This window comes from Narcine bancroftii, chromosome 5 (genome assembly GCF_036971445.1).
Source record: "Narcine bancroftii isolate sNarBan1 chromosome 5, sNarBan1.hap1, whole genome shotgun sequence".
In the NCBI taxonomy this organism is placed as follows: Eukaryota; Metazoa; Chordata; class Chondrichthyes; order Torpediniformes; family Narcinidae; genus Narcine; species Narcine bancroftii.
In genome coordinates, this window is record NC_091473.1 from 65,985,594 (window position 1) to 66,000,519 (window position 14,926).

A 14,926-nucleotide genomic window follows, 5' to 3' on the forward strand; every position below is an offset into this window, starting at 1 on the left:
TCGCTCCCCGCTCACGGTCAGCTGGACGAGGAGGCAGCGCTCACTGGCCACAGCTCTTCCCAAGGGCCGGGCCATGTGCTGGAGATGGATTTAGGGGAACTGGAGGAGACCCAACTATTACATAGTGTCCCCTTCCCATGAAAGGATTAGAGCTCCATGAATGATCATCGTTCGGCCAGAGCATCACCCCCCCCCCCCCCCCCCCGGCTGCCCTGAGAATGACCTCCACTCGGCCCTGACATTCCTCGGCTGAGTGGAGCACGGGAAGCGAGGGAGAAAGTCGCCGAGGGAGGGGATCGGGCACCGAGGAAAGTGCGGCCATTGCAGAGAGGGAGGAAAAGTCCTTGGAGGGTGCAGAGTGAGATCATTGCAGGAGGGTGAAGTGAAGAAAGGTCCGGTGGAAGGGGGAAGAGGATGTGAATGAAGGGAGACGGTGAGCGAGGGGGCGTTCATGGGGAAGTGTCGGGAAACATTCAGTAAACGTTAAGCGGAGGGGAAACCGGAGGCTGGTTTAACCCGAGGCGGCTCCCGTGAGCCGCAGTTGTCCAAGTGCACACACCCCCGTCTCTGAGAAAGGATGGTGCCTTTCAATGTGGAGTTAAAATCCACACCTCTTGTTATGATTTCTATTTGAGCATGAACTTCATGTGAATTGCTACATTATTGTAGATCCCAGCAGGTGCCAATGCTTAATCTCCAAATGTAGTCATTTGGCTGGAAGCTGGTCAAACCAGCCCAGAAGATCACTGGGTCTCCCTTTCCTCTACTGATGATATTCACCAGGAGCATTGCTTCAACAAGGCTCAAAGATTTATTTAGGACCCTTTCCATCCAGCACACAGTACCTTTGACCCAGTATCACCAGGAAGGAGCATCAAAATCAGACCGTCAGGCTGGGAAATAGCTTCTTCATGCAGGCTGTGAGATTGATGAAGGATAACCTGAGGTCTCTTATAAGTGAAACCAGTAAATTATTCCAGAATATCTATATATACTTCTATTTTATGTGCTGTGAATTGTGTGTGTGCACCGTGGTGCACAGTTTGGTCAGGTTATGTATGGACCGTCAGATGATGATAAACTTGAACTTAACCAAGCCAGGATGAGCAAGGCAGTGCCTTCCCCTTTCCAAATATTAATTCCTTTTGTGGTCTACCAATTGCTCCATTGATGAGTTTTGATCCAGGATTATGACATGCTGGCAATGAGTTCTGAGCAGATCATGGCTGCATAACCAGGTATCACATTTCCTGGATCATCACTAAGGATTCAGGCCTTTCCAACTCCTTAATTTCCTCCAATCAGTATCTGCCAGTATTTCACAGACTCCTTACATGTGAACAGAATACTCTAAATAGGGCCTCACCAGCATCTAATGCAACTGCAACATGATCTCCCAACTTCAATACTCAAGACTCTGATTGATGAAGGCCAATGTCCCTGAACCCTTTGTGACCACTCTATCTACCTGTGACACCACTTTAAAGGTACTATGTACCTGAACTCTGGGATCCCTTTGCTCTACAGCACTCCCTAGATCACCATCATTCAATGTGTAGATCCTACCTGTGTTAGACCTCCCAAAATGCAACACCTCACATATCTCTGTATTAAATTCTATCAACCATTCCTCTGCCCATCTGCCCAACTAATTAAGATCCTTTTTTATTTCATTCATTTGCCTGATTTTAAATTAGATATCCAACTCTCTGTCATTTTATTCTTTGCAATTTTGATAAATGGAGGAACTCAATGTATAATTGAGTTTGTTCTTATTTACCTGAAACTCCTTCCTCTGCATTCTTTCTTATTCTTTTTAACAACTCTTTGTAATTGCTCATCTTGATGTTGTGTTGGTCTTCAACCCTGTTCAATGAATTACCTTCACCTTAGAGTGACTTTTAGAAAGGAGGGGAGAGAAGCAACCTCCTTCCTTCACCCTGCCTTCAGTAGCAGCTGGTGTAGGGGTGAGGCAATGTTGAAATCCCCGAAAGCTGTGACTGCACGGAGAGACCAACTGCTCAAGAATGTGACAGGCAGGGTTCTGGATATATCTATGGCCAATTGCATGCTTTGGACTTGTAAAGGAGAGACCTGTTGGATGAACACAAGACAAAGAGGTGTCAAGATAGAGAGCATGTCCTGGGTGGTAGCACCCTTAAAGATTGCTGCTGCTTTCTGATGGCAGCGTTCCACGTAGATTTATTCGATGATGGGGAGAGTTTTGCCAGTCATGATGTGGGCTATGTGCACTACCTTTTGCAGGATTTTCGCTCTGAGGTATTGGTGCCCCCATACCAGACCACAATGAAGTTGGTCAGCACCCTTTCCACTATACATCTGTAGAAGTTTGCCAAGGTTTCAATGTCATGCCAAATTTCCACAAACTCCTAAGGAAGTAGAGTCGCTGATATGGTTTCTTAACTATGACATTAGTATGTTGGGTTAAGGAAAGCTCCTCCAAGATAGTGACTCTCAGGAATTTAAATTTGCTCACCCTCACACCCTCTGATCCACCAGTGATCACTGGATCATACACCTCTGGTTTTCTATTCAGATTCAGCCTTTTTTTAGTGGCACCTCATGCCAGTGCCCCACAATTTATCATGAAATTCACCAACAAGGCATTGGAACCAACATTATGGTAGTATATATCTGGAAACATTCACAAAAATAGAACCTTCTCAGGTTGTGATAGGGCCACAGACAGTGTCCCACAGCTGCAGACACCTGGCTGCATCCCACTCAGAAGGTCTGTGACCTGAAAGGCTCTTGCCCAGAGGAGCAGCTAGGAACATGGAGCCTTCCAGTCATCCATGGACTTGAGGGTGTGGAGAGGGGTGGGGTTTGGGGGACAGAAGCTGCCCTTGAATCCACTGGTGTGGGATTTCACACTCATGCCTCTTCTACCCCATGGGAGGAGGGTGAGAAGAGTGTGGCCAGGGTGGGGAGAAGTCTTTGTGTGCATCAGCTGCTTTGTCCAGTATAGAGAGATCTGATGGTGGGGAGGGGTGTTGGATTATGTTCTGAGAAATGTTCACAATTCTATGAAATCACCTGATCTGCTAATTCAGTCTCAAATTGGGGAATAGAAAACTCCATCCTTGTCATAACATCTGACTCATTGACAGAGAAAAAAGTTTGTACTTACAGAAAAAAAATGATTGAAATACTTGCAATTACGAGAACTACAGAAGGGACATGTTTTCAGCTCTGTGGTGAGAGAGCATTCCCTTCTTGCTTGTGTCAGGATGGAGGATGACTTCCTTCCACTGCAGCGGTGGCCCCTGAGGACGTCGACTGACAGTGCCATTGATGTATGGCCTTGGGGTTCTCTACACCATCTCCCAGATTTCAGAAAGTGGAGGTCCAAAGGGACTTAGGAGTCCTAGTGCAGGATTCCCAAAAGGTGAACTTGCAGGGTGTGTCTGCAGAAAGAAAAGCAAATGCTATGCTCATGTTCATTTCAAGAGGATTAGTATATAAAGGCAGGAATGTAATGCTGAGGCCTTACAAGACATTAGTTGGACCACATTTGGAGTATTTGTGAACAGCTTTGGAGCCCATATCCAAGAAAGGATGTGGTGATGTTGCAGAGGGTCCAGAGGAGGTTTACGAGAATGAATCTCGAAATGAGAGGGTAGGAGAAGCATTTGATGGCTCGTGGCCTGTACTCGTTGGAGTTTAGAAGGATGATGGGGGAAATCTCATTGAAATATATGGAATATTGAAAGGGCTGGATAGACTGGTAATGGAGAAGATGTTTCCACTAGTGGGAAAGTCTAGTTCTAAAAATAAAAAGATATCCCTTGAGAAAAGAGATGAGGAGGTTTCTTCAGCTGGAGGGTAGTGAATCTGTAGAATTTGTTGCCATGAAGGGCTGTGGAGACCAAGTCATTGGGTAGATTTAAAGTAAAGATTGATAATTTCTTGATCAGTACAGGTGTCAAAGGTAAAAGAATTGGGTTCAAATTCATCAACTGTGATTGGAATGGCGAGCACACTCTATGGGCCAAATAGCCCAATTCAGCTCTGACATCTTATGGCCTAATTTTGTGATCTTTCCAAATCTTTTTCTTTGCAACTGTTGAAGATATTTTTAGCAAAAGCTCTACTTGGCCCGATGGTTAATCATTTCCTGGTTAACTTGCCAATTGAATGAAGGGGGACCTGCTTTGCCAAAGAATGGACAAAGAATCCCAGGAACTGTGATGCCTTGTGATCAATCTTCATCCTCCTGAGGTCCACAATCATCTCTTCTGTCTTTTCCACACTGAGGCTCAAGTTATTGTTCTCACACCATTTTACAGCCTCCCCAAAGTATTGCGGAGATTGGATCATTGGTAATGTTCAAAGAGAAAATCAAGAACTTTTGGAAAGATCCGCATATTCATGTTTGAGCTATGAGGGGAGGAGATGAAGCCTGGCACAGATGAGCTGTGGTCTAATTGAGTGGAAAGGTGGGTTGGTTACATTGTTCTGTAACTATACTGCAGAATTTCTTCCTTCTGTATTTACATTTCTAAAAGGCTATTTATTGTATATTTTCTGTAGCCCACTGATTAAAAGAAATTTCTGTGGAAGCAGACTGAGCAACCTTTGAAACCTCTCTCAGCCCCATTATAAAGCCTTTATTTTATTGCAGTAAGGGTTCCAACCACAATTAACAATCCTTTTTTTCATTTCCTGGTTCCTATCATAAAAACTAGCCCATTCCCAAGGCTTCAGTCCCTGAATGCTTTGATAAACCATGCATCCTGCAGCTACTGACATATCTCACCAATCACTCCATTTATCTTTGACAATTACCCACCAGCACTGGAAGTTGCAGCCTTACTAGTGACATTTGCAGAGTTTCATGAGGACTAGAGAAGATGGCTTTGCCAAGGCTTCATTGTCAAGGGAACGCAAGAACAGAATCAGAAAGAGACCACATAGCCACTTGCATCTCCTTCATTCCCAGCTGATTTGTCGCAGGTCTCAAATCCTCTGCACTTGATCTCCGGAGCCCTTCATCTCCTAACCTTTCAAACCTCCACATTAAACACTCCAATGATGGGCAGAGAATTCAGATGGTTTAACACCCAGAGGTGAAGAATACAGCAGCAACAGTCTGCAGATGCTGGGGTCAAGTGTAACACAGCCATTTGTGTATGGCAGCACCAGAATCCCACTTTCTATGTAAAATCACAATTTTATTTATTTCTACCATTTCCTTTATGCTGAACGTGACCCTCCATGACACTGATCACCAGGCAGGGGAAGTTCTGTCCTTGTTGCTCTGTGACGTTATTTTATGCCTTGACCCATTCCCTCAACACAGCACATTGCCTTAATATTCCAGTGATCTCCTGACTGTCCACTAACCCCACTGTGATGAAAGACTTGTGTATTAATAGTTTACATGCTCCAATCTTAATATTTCTTTAAGCTCAACATGCCTCCATCTCTTTGTTGATACCTGCTCTGCAGTGCAATATTCCCAGAGTTAGCATTTCTTATTTGTTGTGGATGGAAATGGACAGGGTTTTTATTAACACAACTTCCATCAATATTTGCAATGATAATAATTTGAGTCTGTGATTTAGTTCTTCAAGTTTATTATCAACTGATTGTACATATACAGTATAATCAGACAAAACAGTGTTTCTCTGGACCACAGCGCGCGACACACACACACACACACACACACACACACACACACACGCACACACACACTCACTCACTCACTCACATACATACACACACACAGACACACACACATACATACACACACATATATATACATACAGACATAGCACACATACACACACACATACATATATAATACAGACACACCACACACACATATAGACACACACACATATATACAGATACACACACACACACATATATATATATATATATAGATACAGACACACCTCACATGCACACACACAGACACATGCACAAGCACACACATGACACACATGCATAGTGACAGACACACACACACACAAGGCACACACACAGGAAACACATGCACACACACACACACATACACACACAAACACAGACACAGAATACACAGTTCGTAGCAAATCACATAAAGATATAATTTAAAGTAAAAACATATAAATATTTTAGAATCATTTACTCTTTTACAGTTCATCAATCTCACAGCCTGGCAGTCTAATTTTGATGCTCCTGTACCTCCTTCCTGATGGTGGTGGGTCAAAGATATGCATTTTATCCCAGTGATAGGTGGGGATATGAACAGTCTCCCACTGCATGATAGGAGCTACCTTGGTTGATTCCTGGATCAGTTCATAATGAAGGAAGGAACATGGTCTCTTCTCAAGGGCAATCAGCCTGAGCAACTTCATCAGTTTGGTGAGGTATCTCAAACCTGCAACATTTACCCAGTTCATCTTCCCACAGTTGCAGTCTGATTTACTGAGCATTTAAACTGAAAGCTGTCACTTGCAATTTACCTCATATTCCGTCTGGGCACCCTCCAACCAGATGGCATTAACATCGACTTCTCCAGTTTCCGTTAGCTCCACGCTGTCTCTCCCTTTCCCCTATCCCTATTTCTCCTTTCCTCTGTCTCTCTCTCTTTCCTTTTCCCTCTAGCTCTTCTTTCACAGAGGCACTCCCTCCCGCCATCAATTCTCACCTTTCCCATCCATGTCCAATTATCATCTTTTGTCTGTTGGTCTGTGCTCCTCCCCTTGCCCTTTCTTCCTTTCTCCCCCAGCCTTTTGATTCAGGTGTCTGCCTGCTTTTTGTTCATACCGTGAAGAAGGGCTCAGGCCCAAAATATTGGTTATATATCTTTACCTCCTATGGACTCCTACTGAGTTCCTCCAGCACTTATGTATTTTGACTGCAACCACTGTGTCTGCAGACTTTTACACTTCATCCCACATGCAATTTAAGTTCACAGAAATCTTCCCTGAGATCTGGTTCTTCAACATTCATGTCTCCAAATCATGGTTGGATATCTGCCACAGATTGTCTGCCTGCCTCTCCACAAGTCAGATAACCAGAAGTATCTCTGTTTCACCTTCATGCCCATCAGTCAGGGGACATGTCAGTTCTATGAGCAAGCTGTCCACCAGCCTGTGATCTTTCCACCCACCTTCCTGATCGTTTGAATGCACCCACAGAACACCTGCCCATGGAGAAAGGAGGCAAAATAGACACAAATTAGCCTGGGATTATTTGTCACAAGAGGGTTTGATTTCAGAATTCTTTGGTGGATAAATGTGTCCTCTCTATATATGAACCATGCTTGGGGAAGACAGATTTGAGCATTCATCAAGAAAACCAAGAGGTTTGTCGCTGAGATGACTGTGGTGGAGTGGAGACAGTCAATCACCTCTTTGCAGAATGCGCGTATGCCAAGAGTGTCTGGAGAGCAGGACAGAGGACTCTGATTTATGGGCTGATCACACGTCGCATGCAGAGATAGACATCCAGAGCTGCTGGAAGATCATCAGCTCAGCCCTTTGGGCTGCCTGAAACTGGTTGGTTTTCCAACACACCAAGATGTCAGTGAAGGAAGCTGCAGGAATGTGTGCTGACGTACAGAGGCTTGGCACAGCCAACACGGGGGCCATGATGGGATGGGCTACAGTCTAGAGTCCTTCCGTTACCAGGCATTAAAGCCCCTCAAACAACAGAGTGGGGGTGAGGGGGGGTGGGGGGGGAATTATGACAAGGTGCCACAGTGGTGGTAATGGAGGTAAATAGAGAATGTCTGTAACAATGTATGGATATGACACCAAAGATGTGAAAAGACTTTGAATGATTTTCCCTTTTGTAAATAATTTATGACGAATAAAGATTATTTTTAGGAAAAAACAACAAATTGCCTTGAAGCTGTTTTTTACAGCATTGTCACTGAATTTTGTTAGTTTTTAGTATAAGCCATAGTGTGAGGTCAATCTGCAAAATTGATAGATTTTTGGAAATTCTGCCCAGCTCTCGTGGGCCGTGCATGCTGCTGGGACACAACGCATATTTGCTGTGTGGGATCATGTTCAGTGCAGTCAACCACCATGAGAATGCTCAACTGATGCCTCCCTGTTTTGGAAACGTCATTGGTCACTGACAAAGATTCCACAACAATGCCAGCTCTTTACTGCAGCTGAACATTTAGGACAGCTGCTCAGCCATTTGATAATTCCATCTGCTGCAAGCACGCTCCAGTTAATATTAATTATTTATCAATACAGCGTGGTAGAAGGCTCCCAATTAACCTACTATCCCCATACATCGTTGGAACATAGGAGGGAACCAGATTATCCAGAGAAAGTCCACGTAGGTAACGGGTAGAAGGTTCAAACTCCTTGCAGACAGCAGTGGATTTGAACGTAGGTCACTGGTACTGTGATAGTGTTGCACTAACTGCTACAACATCACGGGAGCCGCCTTCAAGGTCACTCAGTGATTGTGGGTGAAATGCCCTGTCTTTTTTAGAGAATAAAATCAGAGTCCATCTTGATGCGCAGAAATTTTCCTGAAGACTCCGATTTGTGGGTTCCAGCCCCAGATTGGGAGGTAATCACTGGAAAATGATCGGCTACTTTGAGTATTAAATGGTCAGAGATATGCCTGGGGCATTCATTTGTTATGGACATGCATTGGATATGGAATGGTTAAGGATATGCCTTGAATACAAAATGATTAAGGATTTACTTTAGATATTAAATGGTGAAGGATATGCCTTGGAGCCATTCAGCTTGGAACAAGCCTTGGAGAGGGAACCCTTCTGAAAAGTAAGCTTTGTTTTAAGTGGCCAAATTGCCTTCATGGTGGGCATTGCTTTACATCAACAGATGTGGCCACAAGGAATCTTAACATTCCTAGAGGAATCTGATTGTTATCAACTGGTTTCATTGAGGATCCCAAGGTGAAAGTCTCAGCACCTGCATCTGGACTACCATTCACACACCCCCTCCACTTCATCATCCAGGGTCTTGCCTCCTGGCTGAATTGCAGCTCAAACTGTTGAGAACATCTTCTCTTCGAAGGGACTAGCAGAGCAATGCAACACACAAAATGTGCTGGAGAAATGCAACCATAGGAAGTAAAGGGTAGCCAATGTTTTGGGCATGAGCCCTTGGTTAAAGTATGAGCAAAAAGCAGGCAGTTCCCTGAATTAAAAAGTTGCGAGAGCTGGGGGAGGGGAGGAGAGGAGGAATGCAGGGGAGAGGACAGGTTATCAGATTGGTGGATATGGGTGGGAGGGTAGACAAGAAAAATATCTGTGATGGGGGAGGGAATAGCTTTCTGAATGCAGAGGGAAGGGAAGGGAGTGGGAGCTGCAGGAAAGAAGAAAGAAGGATAGGGAAAGAGAGAGACTCAGGGAGGGATTTAACAAAAGCTGGAGGTCAATGTTAATGCCCAGGGGTGGTGAGTGCCCAGACAGAATATTAGGTGTTGTTAATCCAATTTGCAGGTAGCCTCAATTTGGCAGTGAATGAGGCCATGGATAGAAATGCCAGTATTGTAATGGGGTTTGGAATTGAAAAGATTGGACACTGGTTGGCTTGCTATTGCTGTAGACAGAGCGGAGGTGCCCAACGAAATGATCTCCCAGTCTGCATCCATTCTCTCTGATGTAGAGGAGGTCATAATGGGAGCACCAGATGCAGTAGATATCACCTGTAGATTCACAATTGAAGTGTTGCTTCACTTTGAAGGACTGTTTGGGGCTCCAAATGGTGGTGAGGTGTGGGTGCAACCAGATTATTAACCAGAGCAAAGGGTGCTGCTGCTCCAAAATGTTTGACTGCATAACGCAGTGACTTGGTTTCGGTCAGAGGAAATCCCTGATTCAGAATCTGCCTTCAGACCTACACTCTCACCAGAACTGTGTTGAAAAGTTAAACAAGAAATTCTGCAGATGCAGATTTGAGTGCAGTCCACAAACCTGGCGAGGCAAACGACTGACATATCTGGTCAGAGCCTTGTTCACTGCCAAACTAAGGCCACCTGCAAAATGGAGGAACAACACCTAATATTCCAACCAGACGGCACAAACATCAACTTCTCTGGTTTGTGTTAACCCTCTCCCCCGAGTCTCTCTATTACAACCTCTCTGTCTCCTTTCCTCTAGCTCCCCATTCCTTTCCCTTCCCTTTTCATTCAGAGAGCTGCCCCTCCCCCATCACTTCTCAGCTTTTTACTCTTCCACCCTCCCATCTGTATCCACCTAAGACCTCCTACCTGTTAGTCTGTGCTCCTCCCCCTGCCCCTTCCTCACATCCTCCCCACACTTTTTTATTCAGGCACCTGCTTGTTTTTGCTCATGTTTTGACAAAGGGCCCAGGCCTAAGAGGTTGGTTTCTCTTTACTTCCTATGAAGGCCCTGCTGAGTTTCTTCAGCATATTTGTGTTGCTCTGTGATGAAGAGTCACTTGTCAGCCCTGTGGTGCACTGTTAGCCAGAATCAGACACACACAAGGTAAAGACTATACAACAGGCTTTAATCCACAAAGACTTCCACAGAGCCAGGCTGGCTGTGGCTGCAGCAACTCTGAGCTTATATCCCGGAGGGTGATTGACACCCGACCGGGTGAGGCTTGATCCATTCAGGCCGACTGATTGACAGCTGGCCAGGTGTTGTCCTGTCCCCTTACACTCCTGCAGGTACAGAGGTTGCCCCCTGCAGTAGGCTGGTGGTGTACCACCACAAGCCCTCATGCTGAAGAACACAGAGGATGAAAGCATTCTGATGCTGAATGGTGCAGCCTTGAACAGTGCAGGGTTGCAAAAACATTTAATGATTCAGCCATGATATCAGCTTTCTGATAGAAAACCCTGCAAGTATTTCCATGTCTCTCCTCGTGTGGGGTCTCCTTTTAGCTGACCCAAATCAAACCTGAGATATCCCGATCACTTGGACTGAGCTGCAACCATTTGAGAGCCAGCAGGCTCCCTACTCCTCAAACCTTCAGTGCTTCGTGGTGTCAGGTACAATATTTTTTGATTTTTAAAAATTTCGAGACACAATGCATGCTCTCCTGTACTGCGACCCTGTACTGCCCAAATACACCCATCTGACCAATTGACCTACTAATCTCATATTTTTTTGGAGGATGGGAGGAAACCGGAATTCCCTGGGAAAACCCATGCAGGTCATGGGGAGAATGTACAAACTTCTTACAGATAGCGCCAGATTCAAACTCGGGATAGCTATGATAGTATTACGGGAAGGTCAGAGATAGTGCTGGGCAGGTGGTGTAGCCTAAGATACAGCAGGGATCAGCATTACAAGATGAACACAGCAGAGTTTTCAGAGGGTTATGCAGCAGGGATAGAGATGTAGGCAGGGTAATTTGGAGACCGCCTGCATCCCAGAACAGTGATAGTCCTTCATTCCAGCTCGCTCAGCAGTCAGGATGGGACAAGTATCCTCTGTCTGTCATGGCAGTGCCTGATGTGGGGATCTGGCATTCCACAAGTCAATTGGAATGAATATCCCTGTAAGGTGTGTGCTTGTGTCTGCTCGTGTGTGTTTTTCTGAATGTGGGTGCATGTCTTTGTGTCTGTGTGTGGCGGGGGGTGGGTGGCATGTGTACGTGTGTGTGTGTGTGTGTTTGTGTGTGTGTGTGTGTGTGTGTGTGTGTGTGTGTACACGTGCATGTATGAATGTGTGTGTGTGTACACGTGCATGTATGAATGTGTGTGTGTGTGTGTGTGTGTGTGTGTGTGTGTGTGTGTGTGTGTGTGTGTGTGTGTGTGTGTGCATGCGTAGAGTGGGTCAGAAAGAAGTAACTGTTCCTCTTTCCACGGATTCTGCCTAACCTGTTACGCATTTCCTGCAATTTCCATTTTTATTGTATTAATTGCTCATCGATCTGCTCTTCTTTGCTGTCCATTAATAAGATAAACAAATATAGATCCAATGATGGAATTAGTTCAGAATCACTGACTGTAGCTGCATCATTAAAAGAATTAAACTTGAGTCAATAATCACATCACTGGAGATAGAAAGTGTGTTTGATTACAGTCACCATCATTTGGACGCTTTAAGTTTTTTGGGTAATATGAATGAGCAGTTGACATGGCAATTTTATAGCACCAGACATGCAATGAGTGGCACATTGGCACAGCTGGTGCTGCTGCTCCACAGCTCTTGTGACTTGGGTTCAATCCTGACATCCGCTGACATCTCAAAGGCATGTGAATCAGTAGGTTAATTGGCTGCCATCAATTCCCTTCAAATGTTGAGGAGTCAATGAAATCCAGGAGATGAAGGGAATATGGGGAGAGTAGAACAGTAGTGGGGATTAGCTCAGGATAAATGTAAATAGATGGTTAGCATGGACACAGTGGCCTGTATTGCCCGTGTCTGTTCTTTGTGAGTCTATGGCAATTATTGGACAAAATGTGTCCCTGAACACTATATGGATCTACTCAGTGAGATTGGTTGAAAGAATGATCAGAGAGGTCAATCATGGTGACGTCCATCAGTGGAAGTAAAATAAAATGGCAGCACTGCCACTGGGGCAGACCCGGGAGACACAGCATTACTCTGCAAGATCCCACTGCCCCGTCATAGTGCCATCGGCTCTTTACAAGCTTTAAATAGCTTGCTAAAGAAGTTGATGGTGTTTTTTAAAAAATCCTGCAACTACGGGATCCATGCCCAAGATGGCAGCGCCTATGTTGGGCAACATACCATGAGGTCTTGCAAACTCTGGGGGAGCAACCAATCAGACCAGGGCAACAGAAGCAGGGAGAACAGCCGTGTTGAGGAGAAGCATGTGAGACCACCCTACAGGACAGTGACCACAGCAGGCAACAAGCAAGGGACTCAGCGGCTGAGGGACCCACAAAAGCTCTGGGCGACTTGTGTTCAAAGGACCCACATAGGCTGTGGGCTGCTGGAGGCTGGCTCATTCATGAGGACCAGATATCAGAACTACGATTTGAAATGGTGCTGAGAGTAAGAAGGGCTCCTGACGATCCTTGGGCATTGAAAACCTCCTGATCATATAGGAAGTTTAGATGTGGAGCTTGGGTTGCCAATAGTTTGCACTGGAGATTATGTGGCTGCAGGAATGCTGGAGGTGAATTCATGGACACTCAGTATCTCTGAAGGTGACTTTCTTTTGCTTCTCTTTCTCTTATTGTCAGGGGCATGGGCCAATGCTAATGGAAGCTCTTTCTTTGGTTTATGGCAGGTGAAAGGAAATTTCATGGATATTACATTTATTGTATTATTATATGACAATAAAAGGAATCTTGAATCTTGAAGGGAGAGTGAGGGGGCGAGACTGATCAAGAGATTCCTGAACTCATAAACAAAGCTATTGAAGGGAAAACACCTGATAGGGAAATGTTTGAAATCAGCTATGCACAGGAGTTCAGGATTGAAATAGTGTGACGAGCTTGGGGTGCTCTAGGAGAGGAAGAGGTAACAGAGAGCAAGGTAAGGCAAAAACAGTGAAGGAGACCAAAGTTTAAAACCAGGGCCATAGTGGCCAGGACAGGAATGAAAAGCTAAACAAAACTTGCAGGGAATTGGGATATGGCCAGGATACCTCGTGTTTGTGAAAGCTGAGCAAATATCATTTTCTCATTTTTTTGTCTTGGCATATTGTGGTCATTTGATTTACAGTATTGCAGTGGGTGCATCTTACATACCTGTTTGGCTGCAGCAAGTAAGAATTTTAGTGCATCTGTACATTGTAGTTTGGTATATGACAATAAACCCTCAAACTCATCTCCTCAGCAATGTGGCCAACAACGCGAAGCTGGAGAGACTCAGCAGATCAGGCAGCACCCATGCAGGCAATCCAAGGGTCTCAGCTCAAGACATTGACATAAGCTGTGCCCTCCACTGAGCCCCACCTGCTTCTCAATGTATGCTTCAGATTCCAGCTCCTGAACATCTTGCGTTCCTTTCGAAATACGACATTTGGTCTCCTCAGCCACAGATAGAGATGGGGAACAGCTGGTGACCAAGGAGCCATCCCCAGTGTAGCCCACAGGTCAGAACATGAGCATTAACAGGGTGGCTGGGCATTCAGTGGGATGATGAGAGAATTACATCTGAACCAGGCATGTGAGTCAGCCATCCAGCCATTCCGTAAGTTCCTGGCTGACTTAGGAGCAGGTGGGTAGAGAAGGAAGCATGAGAACAGCCTGTGAATACAGGGAACAGGGGAAATGAGATGGGTGTTTCCAGTGAACAAAGGTGCATTCTGCTTGGGAGCGAGTGCAAGAGAGAGAAGATTGAGGAAAGCAATTTTGTCGCAGAGGTGAACTGAGAGGGAGTGCAATCACTGATGTCTGCCCGGCGAGTTCAGCAGGACAGAGGACTTCAGACAACTTGAGGTGGCTTGTGAGGTGGACCAGAGAAGGGTAGAGTTCGATTCAAGATGAATAATTCAATGACCATAATGTAATGTAACTAAAAAATGCTGGTTAGACCACACTTGGAGTATTGTGTTCTGTTTTGGTTGCCTTGTAACATTCTCCCCAACTTCTCACCAGGTTTGATCTGTAAATTGCTGGAAACAAAACAAAGAAAAGAAAATGCTGAGGATTCTCAATGCATCAGGCAGGATCTGAGAGAGGAACAGAGTAAGTGTTTCATGTTAGTGACCCTCCTCAGAAATGAAGATGTGAGGAAGCATATTGACTAGAACATATCTATGTTCTGTGTCTCCTTGGGTGATTCCATGGGATTAAGGGTGGCTTGTCCTGTGTGAGTTCTCAGGTGAGTAATGAGGGAAACATGTCACCCAGAAGCTTTGCCACAGGAGCTGGCCGGTAGAGGGCTTGGTGGGATGGAAGTTATGCAGCAGACGTGCAGCTACTTCCCACAAAGCAGTCCCCATCCTCTCAACTGTGATTTTGTATTAGAACATGCAACATAGGGCATTACAGCACCACACAGGCCCTTCAGCTCACAATGTTGTAC

The 14,926-nt window shown here is 45.2% G+C and overlaps 1 protein-coding gene across 1 annotated transcript in view; it reads left to right on the top strand.

The window, feature by feature from the left end:
• The window catches only part of LOC138763467 (protein FAM163A-like), an 87,339-nt gene that overhangs the window by 986 nt on the left and 71,427 nt on the right, over positions 1-14,926 (top strand). The window lies entirely within an intron of this gene.